At 45.7% G+C, this 23,765-nt stretch overlaps 1 protein-coding gene across 1 annotated transcript in view; it reads left to right on the top strand.

The window, feature by feature from the left end:
- Positions 1-23,765, top strand: part of APCDD1L (APC down-regulated 1 like) — a 50,829-nt gene that overhangs the window by 1,151 nt on the left and 25,913 nt on the right. The window lies entirely within an intron of this gene.

Here is a 23,765-nt window from a genome sequence, read left to right as displayed (position 1 = left end):
CCCGAGGCATCCATCTTGCAGAAAGACACACTGCCCAGTTATCACTGAGCACGCCGTTCTCCACTTACAGGCAAGGAGCAAAGTCAGGTCTCTCTGCAGCTCTTCATTCAGCCCTGAATTTCTCAGCTAGATATCTGAAGAAGAGATGAACCGGGTCTGAAGGAAGGTCGAGGGAGGATGTGTAGGCAGTTTGAGGAGCTGCAGATGTATCTGCCAAAAGTGGACGTTTACCTCAGGGCTGGGGTGAGAGGTCGCACGGCTGTCCATGGCCAAGGAGTTCACACTGGGCACCAAAATAGGCCAGGAAAGTAAGAGTGGAAGGAAGGAGACGCGGAGGGGACGGCTGGGCAAAGAGTCTGTGTGCTTGCCCTGTGGGTGCAGAGCTGGGAGGGGGAGAAGGAGGAAGCTGTGTCTTCACCTCTTCTTCATCTCCTCCCAGATGGTTCCATCCCATGGGGGTGGGACAGGCCAGCCCAGTAGGGCACATTTCCCCAGAAACCTGCAGCCTTGGTCACAGCACAGGGCCGTTGTCCTTGGCAGGCCCCGTGCTTCTGTCATGCCAATAAAATCACCGCCAGTGTAGCCTCATTCCTGGCTCTCTGGAGTCCTGCTGCTTCGCTCCCAGGTGACCTCTTGCCACCCCAAGTCAGACAGATTCCACAGGAGAGAAGCTGAGAGTACCCGGAGGCCTGGGTGTATAGAAAAGGCGGCTGTGGAGCCTGCGGTTGAGACCCAGGGTCTCAACCCTGGGATGACAGACCCTTGCAGGCTGCCTTCACAGCTTCTTGCTCTGAGCCGGGCCCCATTTTCTACTGAACACTTTTCCCAAAGTCCTTCTCACCACTGGCTGCATCACCAGGCAACAAGTTCCTTGTGCTTTAGTGAAAGGAAACAGAACCCTTTTAATCCTTCAGATACTTAGATAATTGAGGTACCTGAGTGGAGGCAAGCCTGGACTTCATGTCTCCAGGTTCAAGAAACTGCCATAGGCACACCAACGGCCCTACCACGGGAATGCACCTTCTCACACACACACACACACACACACACCCCACCAGGGTTTCTCAGCCTCAGCATTGTTGACACTGTGGTCCAGACCCTTTTCTGCTGGGGGCCATCCCGTGCCCTGGAGGACATGGAACAGCATCTTTGGCCTCCACCCACCACACGCCAGTAGCAACACCTCCCAGCTATGAAAACCACAAACGTCCACAGAAGCTGCTGGATGTCCCCCGGGGGCCACCATTGTCCCCGGCTGAGACCCACTGGTGTGGGCAGATCAAATTCAACTTTCAGATGAATCTGTCAAAAATCACCAGGTTAGATGGATTTTGTTATTCTTGCTCTGAGCAATCAGGAAATCAAAGGCACAGTGGGACCTCAAGAAAAACAACACTGTCGAAGTAGTTTCTAATCTAGACGTTGATTTTTCCCACTTGTCCTCTCTCCCCTGGTCTCTGAAAATGTCCTCCCTGGGGATGACAGGAGCTGGCTGTGGGTGAGGGTGGCTAGTTACCGGCTGCAGCAGACCCTCGTCAAAACCCTGCATTGCCAGATGTGTCTTGTGCCAGTGCAGTGGCTTCCAGCTTTGGTTCACTCCTCAGCAATTTCTGGCTCTTAAAAATCTCCTTACTCAACAATTTATGCTTGAGGGGGAAAATGAAAAACCACAACTTCTTTTTTTTCCCCTCTCATTTGTATTTCTTTTTTCTAATTTCAGCCTTGCTTTTATCTCTAGCCATATACTTTGCAATGGCAAGTTATCATTTAGAGACAGATTAACTAGGACAAAATCATAGGCTATTCCATAATAAATTACTTGTGGATATGGGGCTCTGTTTCAAAACTGAGTGAAAGCTGGGGAGAAAATTAACTTAGTAGATGGGTCCGAAAAATCAAAGGTGAAAGGAGATCAGTAATTGTATTCATTACTTAAAACAAAAAAAATTTTTTTTATTGAAAACTTCCTCTCACCACTTGGATCACTGTGGCCAACTCTTTCACTTGTATTCTGACTGACGCTGGAATCTCCAAAGTCTAAATGACCAGCTCAAGACAAACAGAACAGCTTCACTGGTCTCCAAACCATTTGGATGGCAAACTAGTAAGAAGCTATGTGTGAAGAACTATTTGGGAAATGTATTGGATGCTCACTATGTTCATGGAAGCTGAAAGCCAAAATGAGCCCCTGTTAAGATTTCCAAGATACAGTATAGCTGAGTCCCTTCACTGTTCACCTGAAGCTATCACAACATTGTTAATAGGCTCTATCCCAATGCAAAGTAAAAATTTTAAAAGGTAAAAATAAAAGACCTGGTGCAGCCAAGTAAATTAATCAATTAGCTAAAAAGAACCCAATGCAAAAAGAGGCCACTGAGTTCAGTTTGAACTTGAGGGCAGTTCAGGCTGAGCTGGGAGTAATCCGGGGAAGGAACTGAATTCTGAAGCTGGCGCCAGAGGTGGCCATGAGTTGTAGCTGGGTGGTGGGCAGTGTGACTGCTCCTCAAACCAGAATGACTTTCAGAAGCTTATTGCACAAAGCCAGCCCTCGACCTAGATTGGAGAGTGCAAGGGTCATGGTGAACAGATGTCCCAGAGAATGTCAGACCTCTCTGTGTGAAGGGCCACCAGGGGTTCGAGTGGGCTTTGTTTCACTGGGGAGGCACGACTAGTCCTCCAGGACCTCCACCTGTGCACTGGGAGGTTGGCCGGTCTTGGCTGAGTTTAACACATCTTGTGTGCTATGGAGAGCTTGAGAGCAGCATCTTAGGAATTGAACAGAACTGGGTCCCATCCTGGCTTTGTCACCTTCCGGCCCTGTCACGTATGTCCCCATTAGCGAGTTGGGAATGATGATAGCACCCCCTCCAGTGACACTCGGTCCCAGCCAGAGCCTCTGTCCAGCTCTGCTGTGTTCATACCCGTGCCTTTGCCTTCGAGCCCCTGTCAGTGCTCCCGGTCCCTGTGTGACCCTCCTCCCCGCACACTTCACAGACAAGCTTTCTTCCTCCTCAGAGAAGGTATCACCAGCCACCACCAGGATGCAGAAACACTCCATCAGCCTGTCCTTCAGGCCACACCCCTTTCCACCACAGCCTACACACACACACATGCTGTTCCTCTGCTCAGAACACTGTTCCCTGCTCCCAGCCTCCCCTTCATCTGTAGATTTGGATGTAAATCCCTAGTCATGAAATTGCTGCAGCAAAATATGTGTGTAAATTCTCCCCAGAACCTTCCTTTCTAATGACTTGCACAGTCAACAACCTCCATGGATGGGCTATGAGACCCTATTCCCCACATGCTTGCCAACCTTCATCATTACTGTTATTTAAAAATCTTGCCAGTGGCAATGCCTGGTTATTTATACTTGCCTTCCATCAGTTATGAGTAAAGAAGAATGTCTGTATGTTACCCCTTTCATTGACTTTCCTATGACATGTCTGGTCATCTCCTTTGCCCATTTTTATATCAAACTTTAAAAAAAATTTTTTTCTTCTTATTGATTTGTTACTGCTTTTTATATATAGAGAAGTAGCTGTCTCCCATATCCATTGCCATTTTCTCTAGCTTTCTGTTTGTCCACCCAAGCTTCCTAAAAGAGAATTTACCCTTTGTTCCTGGTCTCTTTCACATTTATTCCACTGAAACATGCAAAGGCATGTGGTTTCTAAGCAAAATGTGCATTTGTTCACCCAAGAGGAGAATAGATGGCCAGATAGTCTTACTATGAATGACCACATATGGTGTCTGTGTGTGAAGGAGAAACTGACTTTCCTCGGGGGGAGAGATACAGCCCAAGCACTATGCTAACAAGCATGTCATAAATGATACCCCATGATTCTTGCAACCTCCTGTGCCATGGGCACCATTCTACGGATGACAGAAGCAAGGCCACACACCCAAGGTCGTCCAGCTGGCAAGCCCAGGGGCTGAGATTTGTGGACCACTGAGCTTCCTGCTTCAGCTGCCCTCTCCTGGGGCAGTTCAGCTCAAAGCTCAGGCAAGAGGCTCGCTGCCCTGCTGCTGCTCGAAAGAACTGGGCTTTTGAGCCAAGTCTGGGTGCCAGGAGATCACGGGCTCTGTGGCATCTGGGCTGATGGTTTACATAACACGACTTAATGGGGAAGATCGCAGCGCAGAGACCACAGGCATGCTAACAAGAACAGCGTTTTAAATCCCCAATTAAATGTTAATCTGAGAGTTGTTGAAGAGGGAAGGATCCTAATTGTCCATCTGCAAAGGCTGCAGAGCTGCTGGGCTCTGGAATTCTGCTTCCCACATTCAAATTCCGGCTACTCCATTTGCTGCAGATTACCTCATCCTTCCATGCCTCAGTTTCCTCCTTCATGAAGTTGACCCCAAGGGACTACTGTGAGAAGTTGGTACTACTGTCCACGTGGTGTGTTTAATACAGACCCAGGCACACAACCGGGGCTTGGTGAGGTCACTCACATCATTTTTAAGGTGACAGGACACTGCCCTGCAAGGTCCAAACTGGGGAGTATGCTATCCTTCTCCTTGTGGGATGGAGGGCGGGCAACTGCAAGGCAGTCTGGGATGTCAGGAGTGTGGCTGGGGAGGAGGGGTCAGAGAGGGTGGTGGACAGAATCAGAGGAGGATAGGGATGCAAAGTACGAAAAGGGAGTCAGAAGTCCGAGTTCCTGCTTTCAAAGGCATGTGGGGGCTGGGGTTGCCTTGCCTGATAATGGACCCAAAGTGCCCATCCAGTGGGTGGGATGGCGCCATGCATTTCAGGAAGGAGGGATTGAGGGGTGGTTCTTTGTCAGGAAAGTTATGACAAACATAGACAGTGTATTAAAAAGCAAAGACATCACTTTGCCGACAAAGGTCCAAATACTCAAAGCTATGGTTTTTCCAGTAGTCCTGCGTGGATGTGAGAGTTAGACCACAAAGAAGGCTGAACGCCAAAGAATTGATGCTTTTGAATTGTGGTGCTGGAAAAGACTCTTGAGAGTCCCTTGGACTGCAAGGTGATCAAACCAGTCAATCATAAGGAAATCAACCCTGAATATTTATTGGAAGGAGTGATGCTGAAGCTGAAGCTCCAATGTGTTGGCCATCTGAGCTGACTCATTGGAAAAGACTCTGATGCTGAGAAAGATTGAAGGCAGGAGGAGAAGGGGGCAACAGAGGTTGGGAAGATCCTCTGGAGAAGGGAATGGCTACCCACTCCACTATTCTTGCCTGGAGAATTACATGGACAGAGGAGCCTGGCAGGCTATAGTCCACGGGGTTGCAAAAAGTCGGACAAGACTGAGCAACTAACACACACACACAGAAAACAGACTTGTGGACACAGTGGGGGAAGGAAAGAGTGGGATGAACAGAGAAAGTAGCATTGACATAATATACTGCTGCTATTGCTGCTAAGTCACTTCAGTCGTGTCCGACTCTGTGTGACCCCATAGACAGAAGCCCACCAGGCTCCCCCGTCCCTGGGATTCTCCAGGCAAGAACACTGGAGTGGGTTGCCATTTCCCTCTCCAATGTGTGAAAGTGAAAAGTGAAAGTGAAGTCGCTCAGTCGTGTCCGACCCTTAGCGACCCCAAGGACTGCAGCCTACCAGGCTCCTCTATCCATGGGATTTTCCAGGCAATAGTACTGGAGTGGCTTGCCATTGCCTTCTCCGGACATAATATACTACCGTGTGTAAAATGGATAGCTGGTGAGAAGCTGATGTACACACAAGGAGCTGAGCCTAGGGGTCTGCAATGAGCTAGAGGGGTGGGATCCGGGAGAGGGAGGAAGGCTCAAGAGGGAGATGTGTATATAATTATGGCTGATTTGCATTGTTGTATGGCAGAAACCAACACAACATTGTAAAGCAATTTTCCTCCCGTTAAAAAATTTTTTTTTTATTTTTTTAAAAAAAGAATTTTATTAAAAAAGCACAAATGCAAAGAAATGAACAGAGGAAAATTTATGCGTCGAACCTGGACTGGTCACTTATGATAATATACATGCTACAATTCCATTCTCTCCAATCATTCCACCTTCACCCTCTCCCACAGAGTCCCAAAGACTGTTCTATATACCTATGTCTCTTTTGCAGTCTCTTATACAGGGTTCAGGTTACCATTTTTCTAAATTCCATATATATGCGTTAATATACGGTATTGATGTTCTTCTTTCTGGCTTACTTCACTCTGTATAATTGGCTCCAATTTCATCCACCTCATTAAAACTGATTCAAATGCATTCTTTTTGATGGCTGAGAAATACTCCATTGTGTATATGTACCAAAGCTTTCTTATCCATTCATCTGCAGATGGACATCTAGGTTGCTTCCATGTCCTGGCTATTATAAACAGTGCTGCAATGAACATTGGAGTACATGTGTCTCTTTCAATTCTGGTTTCCTCGGTGTGTATGCCCAGGAGTGCGATCGCTGGATCATATGGCAGTTCTATTTCCAGTTTTCTGAGGAATCTCCACACTGTTCTCCATAGTGGCTGTACTAGTTTGCATTCCCACCAACAGTGTAAGAGGGTTCCCTTCTCTCCACACCCTCTCCAGCACTTATTGCATGTAGACTTTTGGATAGCAGCCATTCTGACTGGTGTGAAATGGTATCTCAATGTGGTTTTGATTTGCATTTCTCTGATGATGAGGGATGTTGAGCATTTTTTTATGTGTTTATTAGCCATCTTTATGTCTTCTTTGGAGAAATGTCTGTTTAGTTCTTTGGCCCATTTTTTGATTGGGTCACTTAGTTTTCTGGAATTAAGCTGCAGGAGCTGCTTGTATAATTTGGAGATTAATCCTTTATCAGTTGCTTCATTTGCTATTATTGTCTCCCATTCTGAAGGTTGTCTTCTCACCTTGCTTAGAGTTTCCTTTGCTGTGCAGAAGCTTTTGATTTTAATTAGGTCCCATTTGTTTATTTTTGCTTTTATTTCCAATATTCTGGGAGGTGGGTCTTGGAGGATCCTGCTGTGATTTATGTCGGAGAGTGTTTTGCCTACGTTCTCCTCTAGGAGTTTTATAGTTTCTGGTCTTACATTTAGATCTTTAATCCATTTTGAGTTTATTTTGGTGTATGGTGTTAGGAAGTGTTCTAGTTTCATTCTTTTACAAGTGGCTGACCAGTTTTCCCAGCACCACTTGTTAAAGAGACTGTCTTTTCTCCATTTTATATTCTTGCCTCCTTTGTCGAAGATAAGGTGTCCATAGGAGCGTGGGTTTATCTCTGGGCTTTCTATTTTGTTCCATTGATCTATATTTCTGTCTTTATGCCAGTACCATACTGTCTTGATGACTGTGGCTTTGTAATAGAGCCTGAAGTCCGGCAGGTTAATTCCCCCAGTTCCATTCTTCTTCCTCAAGATTGCTTTGGCTATTCGAGGTTTTTTGTATTTCCATACAAATTGTGAGATTATTTGTTCTAGTTCTGTGAAAAATATTGTTGGTAGCTTGATAGGGATTGCATTGAATGTATAAATTACTTTGGGTAGTATACTCATTTTTACAATATTTATTCTTCCAATCCACGAACACGGTATATTTCTCCATCTATTCATGTCCTCTTTGATTACTTTCACTAGTGTTTTATAGTTTTCTATGTACAAGTCTTTTGTTTCCTTAGGTAGATATATTCCTAAGTATTTAATTGTTTTCATTGCAACAGTGAATGGAATAGTTTCCTTAATTTCTCTTTCTATTTTCTCATTATTAGTGTATAGGAATGCAAGGGATTTCTGTGTGTTGATTATATATCCTGCAACTTTGCTGTAATCATTGATTAGCTCTAGTAGTTTTCTGGTAGAGTCTTTAGGGTTTTCTGTGTAGAGGATCATGTCATCAGCGAACAGTGAAAGCTTTACTTCTTCTTTTCCAATTTGTATTCCTTTTATGTCTTTTTCTGCTCTGATTGCTGTGGCCAAAACTTCCAGAACTATGTTGAATAGTAGTGGTGAGAGTGGGCACCCTTGTCTTGTTCCTGACTTTAGGGGAAATGCTTTCAGTTTTTCACCGTTGAGGATAATGTTTGCTGTGGGTTTGTCATATATAGCTTTTATTATGTTGAGGTATGTCCCTTCAATTCCCACTTTCTGGAGAGTTTTTATCAAAAATGGATGTTGAATTTTGTCGAAGGCTTTCTCTGCATCTATTGAGATAATCATATGATTTTTATTTTTCAGTTTGTTAATGTGGTGTATTACATTGATTGATTTGTGTATATTGAAGAATCCTTGCATTCCTGGGATAAAGCCCACTTGGTCATGATGTATGATCTTCTTAATGTGTTGTTGGATTCTGATTGCTAGAATTTTGTTAAGGATTTTTGCATCTATGTTCATCAGAGATATTGGCCTATAGTTTTCTTTTTTTGTGGGGTCTTTACCAGGTTTTGGGATTAGGGTGATGGTGGCCTCATAGAATGAGTTTGGAAGTTTCCCTTCCTCAGCTATTTTCTGGAAGAGTTTGAGTAGAATAGGTGTTAGCTCTTCTCTAAATTTTTGGTAGAATTCAGCTGTGAAGCCGTCTGGACCTGGGCTTTTGTTTGCTGGGAGATTTTTGATTACAGTTTCAATTTCCGTGCTTGTGATGGGTTTGTTAAAAATTAAATTAAAAAAAAAGTAAAAAAGTCAACATCCACTGGGCACCTGCTTTTGTTAAGCATTGTAGGAGCATTATATTCTTTACGATTGCCTTATTGTTTGGACTCTGCAGTCATTGCCATTTCACACCTGAAGAAATGGAGGCCACTGGGCTAGGGTTCCTAAAAAGTTTGCAGACCAGTGAGCTCTTGGTTGCTCAGCAACCATCCACAGCATGTGAGATACCAACCCAGTAAGTCCACACGACTCAATACTCCCTGGTGGCCCTAAGGTACTAATAGTCTGTCTACACGGTTAGCTCAGGGACCAGGAGACCCATTCCCCATCACAGAGAGGAACCAGGGAAGGTGGGATCCTTCACAAATGCCAGGAAGATCCATGGGGGTACCTGTTGGTCTCATTTAGCAGTGAAGGGCTTGCCCTGAGTAATCCTCTCCCGCCACTCCCTTCCCAAGTCTTCTTCTGTTTGAAGCCAAATTGCAGTGGACAAGTGCTGGGTCTGCCTTCCTAGGTTCCTTGCTCCCTTTTTCTGCTAACAGCAAAGTTACCCTTATTGACTCTAGTCCTGGAGGACTTGTGAGCCAAGGTGCCTGCCCTCCTACCTGGGACATGAATCTCAGGCCTGTGCCCATAGCTATCCCAAGAGTTCAACCCGCATTACAAAATCTGAGCTGCCCTCTCCAAACCTCAGTATTAAATTATACAAAAAGGGAGAAGCAAAGCAGTCACTCACACCCAACCCTCTTCTTGCCCCCAAATACGGGTAAAACCAGAGCTCGACACAGAGATGTATTTAGTTTGGAATTACCAGTGACCACAGCAAAACGAAATTACTTGTCCTCTGAAATGTACAATTAAGAGTTGTTTTAACATGTGTTTTTGGTGGTTGGGTGTGGTTTCTAGATAGTTTGAAACTGAAGTCTACTGTTTGGTCCATCAGTTCTAACTGGATTCGGATGGGCTCCACTTTCCTTAGGAGCAACCCCAAGTTAACGGAAATGAAGACCAACTTGCCAGGGAGTGAGAGTGCCTGGGCTTTTCTAGTTGATGTTTGCCCTTATTTATTTATTTATTTTTATGATAGTTTTACGTTTCATCTGCCTTTTACAGGGAGGTCAACTTAAAGTAACCAATGAAACCTCAGAAAACTGTTAACCTGGTGATGGAGTGACTAGCTGCATCTTCCTAGTAAACCCTACCCCAAGCCTTCAGGGACTATAGATGCCTGTTTGGGGCCAATTCAGAGATGTATTCATCTCTGCCACAGTGAAATGCCATCCTGTTTAGCAGTGAATTCCTGAAAACTTCTTGATGCTGACTTCCTGAAAACGTGGTGTTCCAGGTACCAGGTAAAGAGTTTAAGCCCAAACCCATTATATCAGGCTATCCATTATTACTGCTGGCAGGGGCCTCAGGGAATAGAGGTTAGGATACTGAGCTTCCTTTTCACTCTCCTCTTTCACTTTCATCAAGAGGCTTTTGAGTTCCTCTTCACTTTCTGCCATAAGGGTGGTGTCATCTGCATATCTGAGGTTATTGATATTTCTCCCAGCAATCTTGATTCCAGCTTGTGCTTCTTCCAGCCCAGCGTTCCTCATGATGTACTCTGCATATAAGTTAAATAAGCAAGGTGACAATATACAACCTTGACGTACACCTTTTCCTATTTGGAACCAGTCTGTTGTTCGATGTCCAGTTCTAACTGTTGCTTCCTGACCTGCATACAGGTTTCTCAAGAGGCAGGTCAGGTGGTCTGGGATTCCCATCTCTTTCAGAATGTTCCACAGTTTATTGTGATCCACACAGTCAAAGGCTTTGGCATAGTCAATGAAGCAGAAATAGATGTTTTTCTGGAACTCTCTTGCTTTCTCCATGATCCAGCAGATGTTGGCAATTTGATCTCTGGTGCCTCTGCCTTTTCTAAAACCTGCTTGAAACATCTGGGAGTTCACGGTTTACATACTGCTGAAGCCTGGCTTGGAGAATTTTGAGCATGACTTTACTAGCGTGTGAGATGAGTGCAATTGTGCGGTAGTTTGAGCATTCTTTGGCATTGCCTTTCTTTGGGATTGGAATGAAGACTGACCTCTTCCAGTCCTGTGGCCAGTGCTGAGTTTTCCAAATCTGCTGGCATATTGAGTGCAGCACTTTCACAGCATCATCTTTCAAGACTTGAAATAGCTCAACTGGAATTCCATCACCTCCACTAGCTTTGTAAGTAGTGATGCTTTCTAAGGCCCACTTGACTTCACATTCCAAGATGTCTGGCTCTAGGTCAGTGATCATGTTATCGTGACTATCTTGGTCGTGAAGATCTTTTTTGTACAGTTCTTCTGTGTATTCCTGCCACCTCTTCTTAATATCTTCTGCTTCTGTTACGTCCATACCATTTCTGTCCTTTATCGAGCCCATCTTTGCATGAAATGTTCCCTTGGAATCTCTAATTTTCTTGAAGAGGTCTCTTGTTTTTCCTATTCTGTTGTTTTCCTCTATTCCTTTGCATTGATCACTGAGGAAGGCTTTCTTATCTCTCCTTGCTATTCTTTGGAACTCTGCATTCAGATGCTTATATCTTTCCTTTTCTCCTTTGCTTTTCGCCTCTCTTCTTTTCACAGCTATTTGTAAGGCCTCCTCAGACAGCCATTTCGCTCTTTTGCATTTCTTTTCCATGGGGATGGTCTTGGTCCCTGTCTCTTGTACAATGTCTCGAACCTCCGTCCAGAGTTCATCAGGCACTCTATCAATCAGATCTAGTCCCTTAAATCTATTTCTCACTTCCACTGTATAATCATAAGGAATTTTATTGAGGTCATATCTGAATGGTCTAGTGGTTTTCCCTACTTTCTTCAATTTAAGTCTGAATTTGGCAATAAGGAGTTCATGATCTGAGCCACAGTCAGCTCCTGGTCTTGTTTTCGCTAACTGTATACAGCTTCTTGAAGCTCAACATTCAGAAAACAAAGATCATGGCATCCGGTCCCATCACTTCATGGGAAATAGATGGAAAAAATGTGGAAACAGTGTCAGACTTTATTTTTTGGGGCTCCAAAATCACTGCAGATGGTGATTGCAGCCATGAAATTAAAAGACGCTTGCTCCTTGGAAGGAAAGTTATGACCAACCTTGATAGTATATTAAAAAGCAGAGACATTACTTTGCCAACCAAGGTCCGTCTAGTCAAGGCAATGGTTTTTCCTGTGGTCATGTATGGATGTGAGAGTTGGACTATGAAGAAGGCTGATCGCCGGAAGAATCGATGCTTTTGAACTGTGGTGTTGGAGAAGACTCTTGAGAGTCCCTTATACTGGAAGGAGATCCAACCAGTCCATTCTAAAGGAGATCAATCCTGGATGTTCATTGGAGGGACTGATGCTAAAGCTGAAACTGCAATACTTTGGCCACCTCATGCGACGAGTTGACTCACTGGAAAAGACTCTGATGCTGGGAAAGGTTGGGGGCCGGAGGAGAAAGGGAAGACGGAGAATGAGATGGCTGGATGGCATCACCGACTCTGAGGGCATGAGTTTGAGTGTACTCCGGGGGTTGGTGATGGACAGGGAGGCCTGGCGTGCTGTGATTCATGGGGTCGCGGAGAGTTGGACACGACTGAGCGACTGAACTGAACTGAACTACTGAGCTTCCAGAATCCTTTAAGGGCTTCAACAAAACATGGAATCACTTGGAATTTGCATATTAATCACCACAGAGCTTCTCAGATTGTTTGAGGCCAGAGCTGCTGGAGTTCATTATTAAGAGGGTGAAACATATTCCCCTGTTTACACAGATAATTTGCTCAGAAAGTTCTTTTTTTTTTAAATCCCACTTAAGTACAAACTTCTTTCTCTCTCTCCTCCAAATTCTAATTTAGAAGAACTAAATGAATGAGTATGCATTTACTTTGTTTTTGGATAACTTGGTATAACTTCAACTCAATGATGGAAACATTTCTTCATTCAAGTATTCTTCAAGGGGTGTTCAGTGGATGCTGACAGTGTGCCAGGCACTGTTCCATGTCTTGGGGACAAAGGCATGAACAAAATGGGCCTGGTATGGCCCTCGTGGGGCGTGCATTCCAATTGAGTGGTGGGGTGGGGTGGGGTGGGGGAGCGCAGACAATAAATAAGAAACGAGAGAATGACTGATGGCAGTGGCTCTAGGGAACAAAGAAAAGATGGTACCGGGGAGGTGTGGCTGCCCGAGGAGGTGAACTGAGCCGCTCGGTGACGTGAGAAAGAGGGGCTGTGAGAGAGACCTGAGAGGACTTGGCTAGATCTGAGGCCCAGGAAAGGAGGCTGAAGATCCCAGAGGAGAGAGGAGCTAGAGAGAGGGGCGTCCGGGCCAGGGGACACCATTCTCCTGGGTCACATGCTCTGAGCACATGGGGACCTGCTGTCTTGGTGGTGGGGTGGCATGTGGAGCAGAGCCTCGGGAGACCACGCCCCTGAAGGTCATAGCCAGGGACAGGGCAGACTGGAAGGCTGGGGTCTGGAGAACTCTGCCAGACACAGCAGACACACCAGCCCCAACCACAGACGAGAAATGAATGTCCACCCAACTTTGGTGACTGCTGCTGAGGGTCTTGACCACAGCACCCAAAAGTGGCCCTGACACAGGTGAAGGGAGTGAGCAGTCAACGGGGTCTGAAGCCAGGAGGAGGCCAGCCTCCCAGGTATACACGGGATGGAGACGAGACTCCACAGAGGGCATGGAGATGCGAGAGTGGGGCCCATGGCCTGGGTGAGGGAAGGAAGCAGCTGGAGGTGACGGCCACCAGGAGGTGATGAGCGTCAGGGCAGCCTCCGAGGATGAGAGAGTTTGGTCCGAGGGAGGAGGACCTGTGATCTCCAAGCAGCACCGGCTTAGGACCTGCCATCAGGGAGGCTGGCATTCAAGTGGAAACAAAAGTTCTCAGGGATGGGAGGTGTGAGTTTGGCTGGTCTCCACGTCCAAACCGGACTCCACATCCAAACAGGCAGCCGGTTCAGGCAGACATCTTTGAACTTTCTCCTCCATCCTTCCCAGCCCCTTCAACCCTTTTCCTGGCCAGGTGTGTCCCATCAGCTCCCACTGGACAAATGGCCTTTCTTTTGAACAGAGTCCTTCTTCCCTTCAAGAAATTATATCCTTGTTAATCAGGAATGCAATATCTGAAGCCACACTTAAGCATCATATAATAGGTCCCCAATTACTGAAGGGGTGCGTTTCAGGGGCTGAAATTTCAGCCGCACCACCACCAGTCTGATTATCTTGCTGCTTCCCTCCCCCTACCGAAAACATTTCGTTATTGAGCAACACACTTTCGAAGCTAGTTTGCATTGTCTTTGCTTGGCTGACCTTGTACGCTATTGAGTTGGAAAATGTGGTTTGTATTGTAAGGCCTCTTAATAATGTTTTTTGTTTTTTTTGAAATGAGGGACTTTTCCATTGCAAATGAGACAACACCATATTTAGCACAAAGAACGCCTCTGTCTGTTTTGAAACATAATTTTCATTAGCTAGGTTTTTCACCCTAAAGAGGATTTAAATTTTGTTTTAAAAACAGTCTGCCCCCCACTCACCCACCTGAAACACTTATTTCTGTGTAGCCCTCCATAACAAAGGTCTAGAAAGACAGGCAGATTGATAATAATGGTCTGCTGGGAAAGGAGAAGGAGGTTGAAGGCTGATTAAAGGAAATTCTGCTGCCCTGCCTTATTTCTTAGTAATGCCAATATACCAATAGGGGCTGGATACAGTCCTGCCTCTACCAGCCCCGCAGGCAGGGGCCAGTGTTATGGGTTGAATTGTACCCCTCCACCCTACCCCCAAAATTCGTACGATGAAGTCCCAACCCCCAGAACTCCGTAATGTGCCCTTCTTTTCGGAAAGGGTCTTTACAGAGTGATAGCATAAAAGTGAGGTCATGGGAAGGCGGACTGTAATTCAAAATGACCGATGTCCTCATAAAGAGGGGAAACAATGTGAGGAGAAGGGGAGGGAGTTGTCTGCAAGCCCAGGAGAGAAGCCTCAGGGGGAACTCCCCTTGCCACACCCCAACCTGGGACAGCTGGTCTCCAGAGTGAGGGAGAATCCAATTCTGTTGTTTAAGCCCCCAATGTGGGGGGCTGGGTGACGCTCCCCTGGGACCTAATAGAGTGAGGCATGGGGGGGGCATCCAGTGTCCTCCTCCATGAAGTGGGAAGTCAAGATTGCCCCGAGTTGGACAACAGGCCCAGCCCCCACCCAAGCAGCTCTCACGCCAGTGCCCCCTCCCCAGTTCCTGTCTGCAGTCTGCACAGGAAGCCAAGCAATTTTGGAGGGATTAGGACAATCGCATCTCACCCACCCGGCCCCGCACGGTAACCACGTTCCCCGATTCCGTCCTTGAAAGGCCCACTGAGAACTTAGCACTGCTGGCCAGGCGTCCCACGTCCCCACCAAGATGATCCTTTGATCCCCCTCAGCTGGGTCCCCACAGGGGCCCCTCCTCTTCTCCAGGGCCTCCAGGCCTCCGTGGGGCTTCTCTAGGCGTGCCCTGCCTCCCCCTCCTTCCCTTCCTCCCCCCTGCCTGCTTCCTGGCCCCCTGCCGGCCCACCCAGCCTCCCTCACTCTGACACCCCTCCTTCCTCTCTGGGTATCCCTCTTCGGTCATTTCACAGGCTTCTATCCCTCAAATCAGCCCCAGCCAGCGGAAATTAGATCCTGGTCACATATGTAATATTTGGCTACAGCGTATTGCACGTGAATCCTAGTTCCTTGACCAGGGATGGAACCCATGTTCCCTGAAGTGGAAGTGGAGTCTTAACCACTGGACCGCCAGGGAAGTCCCCATATGTGTAATTTTAAATTTTCTAGTAGCCACACTTTTAAAAGGAAAAAAGAATAAAATGAAATTATATAATTATATAGTTTGATTCAGTGACTCGATGGACATGAGTATGAGTAAGCTCCAGGATTTGGTTATGGACAGAGAAGCCTGGCATGCTGCAGTCCAATGAGGTCACAAAGAATTGGACACAACTGCGCAACTGAACTGAACTCATAGTTTGATTCATATTTAAAGATATTCTTATTTAACCCAAGATATCCAAAATACTATCATTGCCACACACAACCAATATTTTAAAATTATTGAGAGTTGGCATTATTTTTTAAATAATGTGCGATAATATTCAAAATAGTCAAAATTTGGGGCACAAAATTGCCATCAGAAATCATTATATATTTAGGCTTTATAAAATTTACTGTTGAAAAGGAGAGACACACGCTTACCCAAGTTGTTCCAAAGCTCAAAAGTGTTCTAATAACTGAACTGAATTTTAGTTTTTAAATGTCAGCTAAAATCATGTTTCTCAGAAAAGGGGCATTAGATAAAAATGGAGAAAATCTGAATAAAGTATGTATGGACTTTAGTTAATAATGATGTACCAAGATTGACTGTGTAATTGTATTAAGTGTGGGCTTCCTGTGTGGCTCAGTGGTAAAGAATCCGCCTGGCAGTGCAGGAGATGCAGGTTCCATCACTGGGTGGGGAAGATCCCCTGGAGAAGGAAATGGCAACCCACTCCAGTGCTCTTGCCTAGGAAATCCATGGACAGAGGAGCCTGGCGGGCTACAGTCCATGGGGTCACAAAGGGTTGGACATAAGCTAGTGACTGAATAGCACAAGGACAACACACACTGCACTCACATAAAATGCTAATAACAGGGGAATTGGGGCTAGTGTAGATGAGGACTCTCTACTTTCTTCCCAGCTTTTCTGCAATCTGAAACTCTCCTCATACTCTCTCCTGCAGCCTCGATCCCCAGAAGGGTCCCAGTGAGCAGGTCTGAGTTCAGAGCTAGCAACAAAAGTGAAAGTTGCTCAGTCTCGTCTGACTCTTTGAGACCCCATGGACTATACAGTCCGTGGAATTCTCCAGGTCAGAATACTGGAGTGGGTATAGCTTTTCCCTTCACCAGGGGATCTTCCCAACCTAGGGATTGAACCCAGGTCTCCTGTGTTTCAGGTGGATTCTTTACCAGCTGAGTCGCAAGGGAAGACCTTACACACTTGCAAATTCACGCAGTGACTTTTGTTTTTCACATAGTTTGGCTTGCCTACCTTTTTTTGTTTCACTCAAAGTAGATTGGAATCTTATTAACATCTCCTCACTGCCGCTCATAAGAAGTCTCTTCCCCTTTCCCTAGCCCCTGACCGCAGGCATAGCCTCATCCATCCCTGCCTGGTGCCAGGAAGACCCCCGAGGGGTCCCCTGCTCCCCCACCCTCTCTCTCCTGCAGGCCCATGCTCCCTCCGTTACTTCTGCTGAAGTACCTCCAGGGCTCCTTTGCCTCCAATACAGCCCCACCTGCCCAAACCAGCTTGCTCCACTCAGACAGTCTCCGTGCCCTGTGGGCCCCACTCTCCCTGCAGGCAGAACTGCAGCTCCAGCAGCTTTCTGTCCTCCCTTGCCCATTTCCAGCTCAGCCCATCCTCAGGACCTTTGCACGTGCTGTTCCCTTAGTTTGAATGTACTTTCCGCATGTCATTTCCCCAAACTCCTCTGGACCCCCAGCCACGGAGCCCTCCTGGCTAGCCTTCCCCTTCCCCCCCTCAAACCCACCCTCAGCATTTGTTGTGATATTTCATCCCTGAGATTATGTGAACACTATCTGTCCCCACTCACCCAGCACAGCACCCACCATCCCAACCCCCGCCTCCACTCTGGGGACCCATCTCCCTCCCCCACCATACACTGTTGATTTATCTGGGATCTGGCTCCCAGGTGGGGCTGTGAACCCCTCCAGGGCACAATGGGTTTTATTCTTCTTTGAGTCTTTCCCACACCTGACCCAGGGTTTAGCGTAGATTATTGCTAAATAAAAGCAGTAATTGCATACACTAAACTTTCTTTTCAGGATTCAGAAAATCAACCTGAACTCATTAACCTCGGGGGTAGCAGGACTGAATAGAAATGCCCCCTTGCCCTCCTCTGCTCATAAAAATATTCATAAAGCGTGAGCGTGGCTGCAGCCCGCCTCGTGGCGGGCCCTGTGCTCAGCTCTCCGCCACCCCGGCTCTGTGCTCTGTCCCAGTCCTGGAAGTGAGTGAAGGGGCTGCATGATCACACAAGCAGTGATCCCAGGGCTGGGGGTCCTGACTCCTGCCAAGGCTGGAGGAGAGCAAGGAGATAGCACTTGTCATGTGGATTTTTGGGTCAGTGCCGAGGATCCTTAGTAAATGCAGCGCATCACAGCCTGGTGTTTGATGTTCTGAGTTAAAACATTAATCACATACATGGACTGAACATGGAGTACTTCACTTGTGTTACCTCTTTCTGCACAGTGAGCCTCCGAACCCATTGTACAGATGGGGAAACTGAGCTTCTCCCTCAAAGCCACTAACCTGGATTCCAGCCTGGATCTGCTGAGTCCAGCCTGGGCTCTAGCCACCATGGTCCCTGCCTTGAAGGGGCCTCAGCACGGGGGTAAAGCACAGGTGTGTACTGGGGGCTAGGGAAGCACAGAGGCCCGCTCCTGCTCCCCAGGCAGAGGCGTACCTTCAGTAGGGACGTGATGTATAACCTGATTAGATGACACAATGTGATCCCAAGGCCCTGCTGCGCCTTCTTAAGACTACACCCCTTTCACGCACTGATCTGCAAGAGGGCAGCTGTAGACGTTCACACCCGGGGCCTACGCAAGTGTCATGCTCTGCTCCCAGTCTTGAAATTCTTAATGCTTTCTGAACAAGAGCCCTGCTTTTTCAGCATGCACTGGGTCCCCAGTTTATGAGCTGGTCCCAGTGGCCGATGTTCTTGCATGCATCTGGCAGGAGTGGCACGATCCTAGGCAGAAGGGTCTCAGCCATCCCCGAGTTCAGTTGACTGAAGATGCCCATGATCCCTGAGTGCTGCATGAACAGCAGTCATCGCTGGGAAGGTGGTAGCCAGAACCCCCCTTGTTCCCCCTGGAGACAGTGAAGTGGGGCCGCAGGCCAAAGAGGGAACTGGAGGGCAGGCTTGAGACAGGATCATGGGGAAATGGTCACTAAAGAGGTGACATCTGAGCTGAAGGATGAGAAGAGCTGAAAGGTTCAAAAGAGCATTCCTGGGCCAAGGAGCTGCCAGTGCAAAAGCCCTGGAGTTCGTACAAGCTGGGCATCTTAGTCGTTTCTGGCGGCTGTTACCACACGGCTATAACGATGGACTGGGCAGCTTCGACCACAGATGTGTTTCTCCCAGTTCTAGAGCCTGGGAGGCCCAAGATTAAGATGCCAGCAAATTCCATATCTACTAAAGGCCTGCTTCCCTATCTGCCTTCTTGGGGTGTCCTCGGGGAGCTCAGGACTTTCTCTTCTGATAAGGGGGCTAATCCCATCCTGGGGGCTCCACCCTCATGACCTCATCTAAAATGAATGTCTCCAAAGGTCCCCAGTTCCAAATGCCATTGCACTGGGAGGCAGGGCTTCAGCTTATGTATTTGAGGCAGGCACAAACATTCAGTCATGGTACTGGGTGTGATTAAAAAAAAAAATTGACAGTAAATCAGTGTGTGATGTGCCATGTGCTGGGAGAAACTAAGAGAAAGGAATTGGAGGCAAAGACTGCGTTTTGAAGGACTCAGAAATGAGAAGGATTTTAAACAGGTACTCACTCACAAGTACATTTTATGACATAATGTTTGATAACTATTAATGCAAAAAATAAAAATAGAGCTTCCCTGGTGGCTCAGATGGTAAAGAATCTGCCTGCATGCAAGAGATCCAGGTTTGATTTCCAAGTTGGGAAGATCTGCTGGAGAAGGGAATGGCAAGCCACTGCAGTATTCTTGCCTGGAGAATTCCATGGACAGAGGAGCTTTGTGGACCACAGTCCAAGGGGTCACAAATAGACACTTGTGAGCCCATCTCTCACACCAAGAACCGGAACATATCTTTATCCTTGTATATTTCTTTCCTTCCTGAATTGTGCGTTTGCTGTTCCTTTCTTTTTTCAGGGTATGTATACCTTGAATGTAAGTGTGTCACATTTGTTGCTTGTTCTTGAGCTGAATAAGTTAGTATGTGTTGTGCATGTTCTTCTGCACTTTGGGCACTCCATATTAGGTCTCTAAGTGGTGTGTGCACATTGTTCTCTGTGGCTGCCTGGCATGCTTTTTCACCGCTGTGTTATGTTCCAACATGTAAAACCGTCTAGATTATCTTTGTGTCTTCAGTCTGCTACACTTGTTTTCAGTCTTAGGTTATCACAAGCGAGGCATTACAGACATTCTTGTGCTTGTCACCGGGTACACATGTGCAAGAGTTATAAAATCAGGGTCATGATCTATTAATGCATCAGGAAATCACACTAGAGGACCCCAATCTGTGTGTTTTCTTAAATGTTTTGTTTTTGTTGCTGCTGTTTTTAGAGAAATACTGATTTTAATTCAACATAATAAAGCAAACTCTAGGCATCCATCCATCATTTTTCAGCCTAAAAATTGGCAAAACTATTGAAACAAGGGAAAATTTCCCCCATACTTGATACATGGCTCCAGTTACCAAAAGAAAAAGATGAAAATGCTAAAACATGAAAAGAGAAGCCTAAGATTTTTTAAGTATGTGAAAAAAACTCCCACAAAACCTGTCAACATTGTTCTACAAAATAGCACCAGTAAGAAAGGCATGGCTGTTTCATGGTAAGAACCAATATTGCTTCCTAAATCCTCTGGTTCTATAATTTGCATGTGTGAATGCTGCTTGTTGATGTAAAATGGATTTCTGACTATGAGTACCAGCAAATATTTGTAAGCCCACTGGTCTCACATTGCAAACTTTTATGATGTTCACGTATGGGAGTGGTTTTATAAAACACCAGGGTTTCCACTAATCTTTACCTACTCTTGCTATTTGGGGAATTCCTGATTTTTGCTCATCTCGTGAGCGTAAAATGTTACCTCATTGGGCCTTAATTTCCATGGCCCTGACCATTAATGGGCTGCAATGTCTCCACCAGCTTTATTTAACATTCTGTTTTCTCTTCTGTAAGATCCTGGCTTGTGTCTTGCACCTATTCTTCGATTGTGTTGTCTTTTCCTTAGGATCTGTGGGACTTCTTCATGTTCTGTACGTCAAGCCTTCGCTGGTTCTCTGTGCGGCAGGGGTCTCCTCCTCCTAGGTCTCCCTTTTCACTCCCTTATTCGAGTAACAGGAGTTCCTAACTTTAATGTATTTATTTGCTTGTCATTCAGTATAAAACTTTTTGCATCTTGTTTGAGAAATCCTGCCCTACCCTGAAGTCATAAAGATATTCTTCCATATTTTCTTCTGAGAGTTTCAGTACTTTGCAGTTTACATTTGGCCTTCCCTGGTGGCTCAATAGTAAAGAATCCACTTGCAATGCAGGAGACATGGGTTCAATCTCTGCGTTGGGAAGATACCCTGGAGATGGAAATGGCAACCCACTCCAGTATTCTTGCCTGGAGAATCCCATGGGCAGAGAAGCCTGGCGGGCTACAGTCTATGGGGTGGCAAGAGAGTCAGACATGACTGAGAGACTCTACAATAACAACAATTTACATTTAAGTTTTTTATCCACTGGAAATTGATTTGGGGGCTTGGTGTGAGCAAAGGGAACAATTCCTTTTTATCTTCCATGTGGATAACCAAAGGCTATGTATTGAATAGCCTTCATCCCTTCATCCTCACTGATCAGCAGTCCTGTCCCTTATCAGTCTTCTGAATTTCATGAGTCAGTATCTGAGGGATCTATTCTATTCTTCTGGTCAATTTGTTTATCTCTTCACAGAATGTACAATGCTACAATTACTCTAGTTTTCCATAAATCTTGGTCTCTAATACAACACATCCCCATTTCTTATTTTCCTTCAATTTCTGACACCTTTGCTCTTTCATATAAATTTTATAACCATCTCATCAAGATCCTAAAATAATAAAATAAAATAGAATAACCTATTGGGATTCTGATCTGAATTCATTGTATCTATGGATCAGTTTTCAGAGAACAGACATCTCGATATTTCCTACCCATGAATATATCATTTCTATCTTCTTTAATATCTATCAATGTGTTTTTATAATTTTCTCCAAATATGTCTTGCATATCTTTATGAGACGTAGTCCTAGGTACCTTACACTTGTCATTACTATTATAAATGGTATCTGTCCCCTCCATCTCTTTCTTGCTGTTATAGAATGCAATCATTTTTTTTACACTGATTTATTTTATCCAGCAATCTTGCTAAACACTCTTGCTGTTTCCCATCATTTTTCTGCAGATTTTGACTTCTATTCTAAAATAATCATATCATCCACAAATAGTGACCATGTTATTTCTTATTTAATCCTTAAATATTTTATTTCTTTTTTATCCTACTCCTAGGACCTTCAGTAAATGTGGAGAGTAATTGGCATCCACTGTGATGTCATCTCATTTCTGATCCCAGCTGGCCAGTATTTTACTATTCAGTTCAGTTCAGTTCAGTCGCTCAGTCATGTCCAACTCTTTGCAGCCCCATGGATTACAGCACACCAGGCTTTCCTATCCATCACCAACTCCCGGAGCTTGCTTACTGTTAAGAGATATTAGGGTAATGCCCTTAACCAGCATAAGGATATCTTTTGATAAGGATTTTTATTTAATTGTGAAGAGGTGTGGAATTTTATCAAAAGTTTTCCTGCATCTATAAAGAAAGCTGAGTGCCGAAGAGTTGATGCTTTTGAACTGTGGTTTTGGAGAAGACTCTTGAGAGTCCCTTGGACAGCAAGGAGATCCAACCAGTCCATCCTAAAGGAAATCCGTCCTGAATATTCATTGGAAGGACTGATGCTGAAGCTGAAACTCCAATACTTTGGCCACCTGATGCAAAGAACTGACTCATTTGAAAAGACCTGATGCTGGGAAAGATTGAAGGCGGGAGGAGAAGGGGACGACAGAGGATGAGATGGTTGGGTCACATCACCGACTCAGTGGACATGAGTTTGAGTAAGCTCCGGAGATTGGTGATGGACAGGGAGGCCTGGCGTGCTGCAGTCCATGGGGTCTCAAAGAGTTGGACACGACTGAGTGACTGAACTGAACTGGCTTTCCCGCATCTATGAGTCATATCAAGTGGTGTTTCTGGTCATATGGGAACATGGTGAATGGCATTTATAGATTTTTCTAACATTAAACACATTGCGATAGACCCCAACATGGACATAATGCATGATCTTCTTATATACTATGTATTTCATTTGCTACTTTTAAAAAAATATTTATTTGTTTATTTTTCCACCTCAGGTCTTAGTTGCGTGGGATCTTTTCTGGTGGCACGTGGGCTTGGTTGCTTCTGCAGCCTATGGGATCTTAGTTCCCTGACCAAGGATTGAACCCGCATCACCTGCGCTGTAAGACAGATTCTTAAGCACTGGACCACCAGGGAAGTCCCTTGCTAATAGTTAATTTTAGGACTTTTGCAACCAGGTCCATCAATGAGGTTGTCCTGTAACTTTCCTTTTTCACATCATTCTTAATTTCCCTTCCTCACACTGTCCTCATAAGGCTTCAGGGTCTCTCTCTCCTGAGTGTCCTTTCCAAAACCGGGAGGAGAAGCAGGACCCCAGGAAGGTCTTCATGTGGACATCAGTTTTTGCAGACGTTGGAACTGTAAGCTATGTGACCATGAGTCACTTAGGGGACAGTCTCTTCCTTTTCTTTCCCTGGTCGGTCCTTTTACCCCCGACTACCTTCCATCCCTGCCTCTTGCTGTAAAGTGTTGCAGTGACCATGGGCACTCAGGCATCAGCTTAAGGAGAGTTTGAGCTGGAGATTCTTTTTACTTAGTGAGATGTGTCCATGTGTCTCAAAGCCACTCCCCTGTGTACTTATAGCTGGCTGAGCATGTGGCGGGGCTGGCTTCCAAGAAGACGTGCCTCTCACTGGACTCCCTTCCCACTGTGAGGACATGAAGGCACGTGTGAATTTGTCCTCTGGCATCAGAAGTTCAAGAGTGGAGGAGAGACAAGGCATGAGCCGCCCAGAGCTGGGACTAGTCTAGGAAATGTTGCTTCACATCTCCTAACCTGTAGGTGAGAGCAGCTTAACAGAGGTTAGGGTTTTCCAAAGTTTGATGACAACCTGGAAAATGTTTGCTATTATAAGGAGCTGTGAAGCTAAAAAGAAACATTTCTAACCTATCAATAGCCAACAATACATTCAACCAACAAAAGCAAAA

This window comes from Moschus berezovskii, chromosome 15, assembly GCF_049115385.1.
Source record: "Moschus berezovskii isolate FMDL1 chromosome 15, NW_MosBer_1.0, whole genome shotgun sequence".
NCBI classification, from domain to species: Eukaryota; Metazoa; Chordata; class Mammalia; order Artiodactyla; family Moschidae; genus Moschus; species Moschus berezovskii.
The sequence above is the reverse complement of the archived record's forward strand: the minus strand, read 5'-3'. Positions and strand labels throughout refer to the sequence as shown.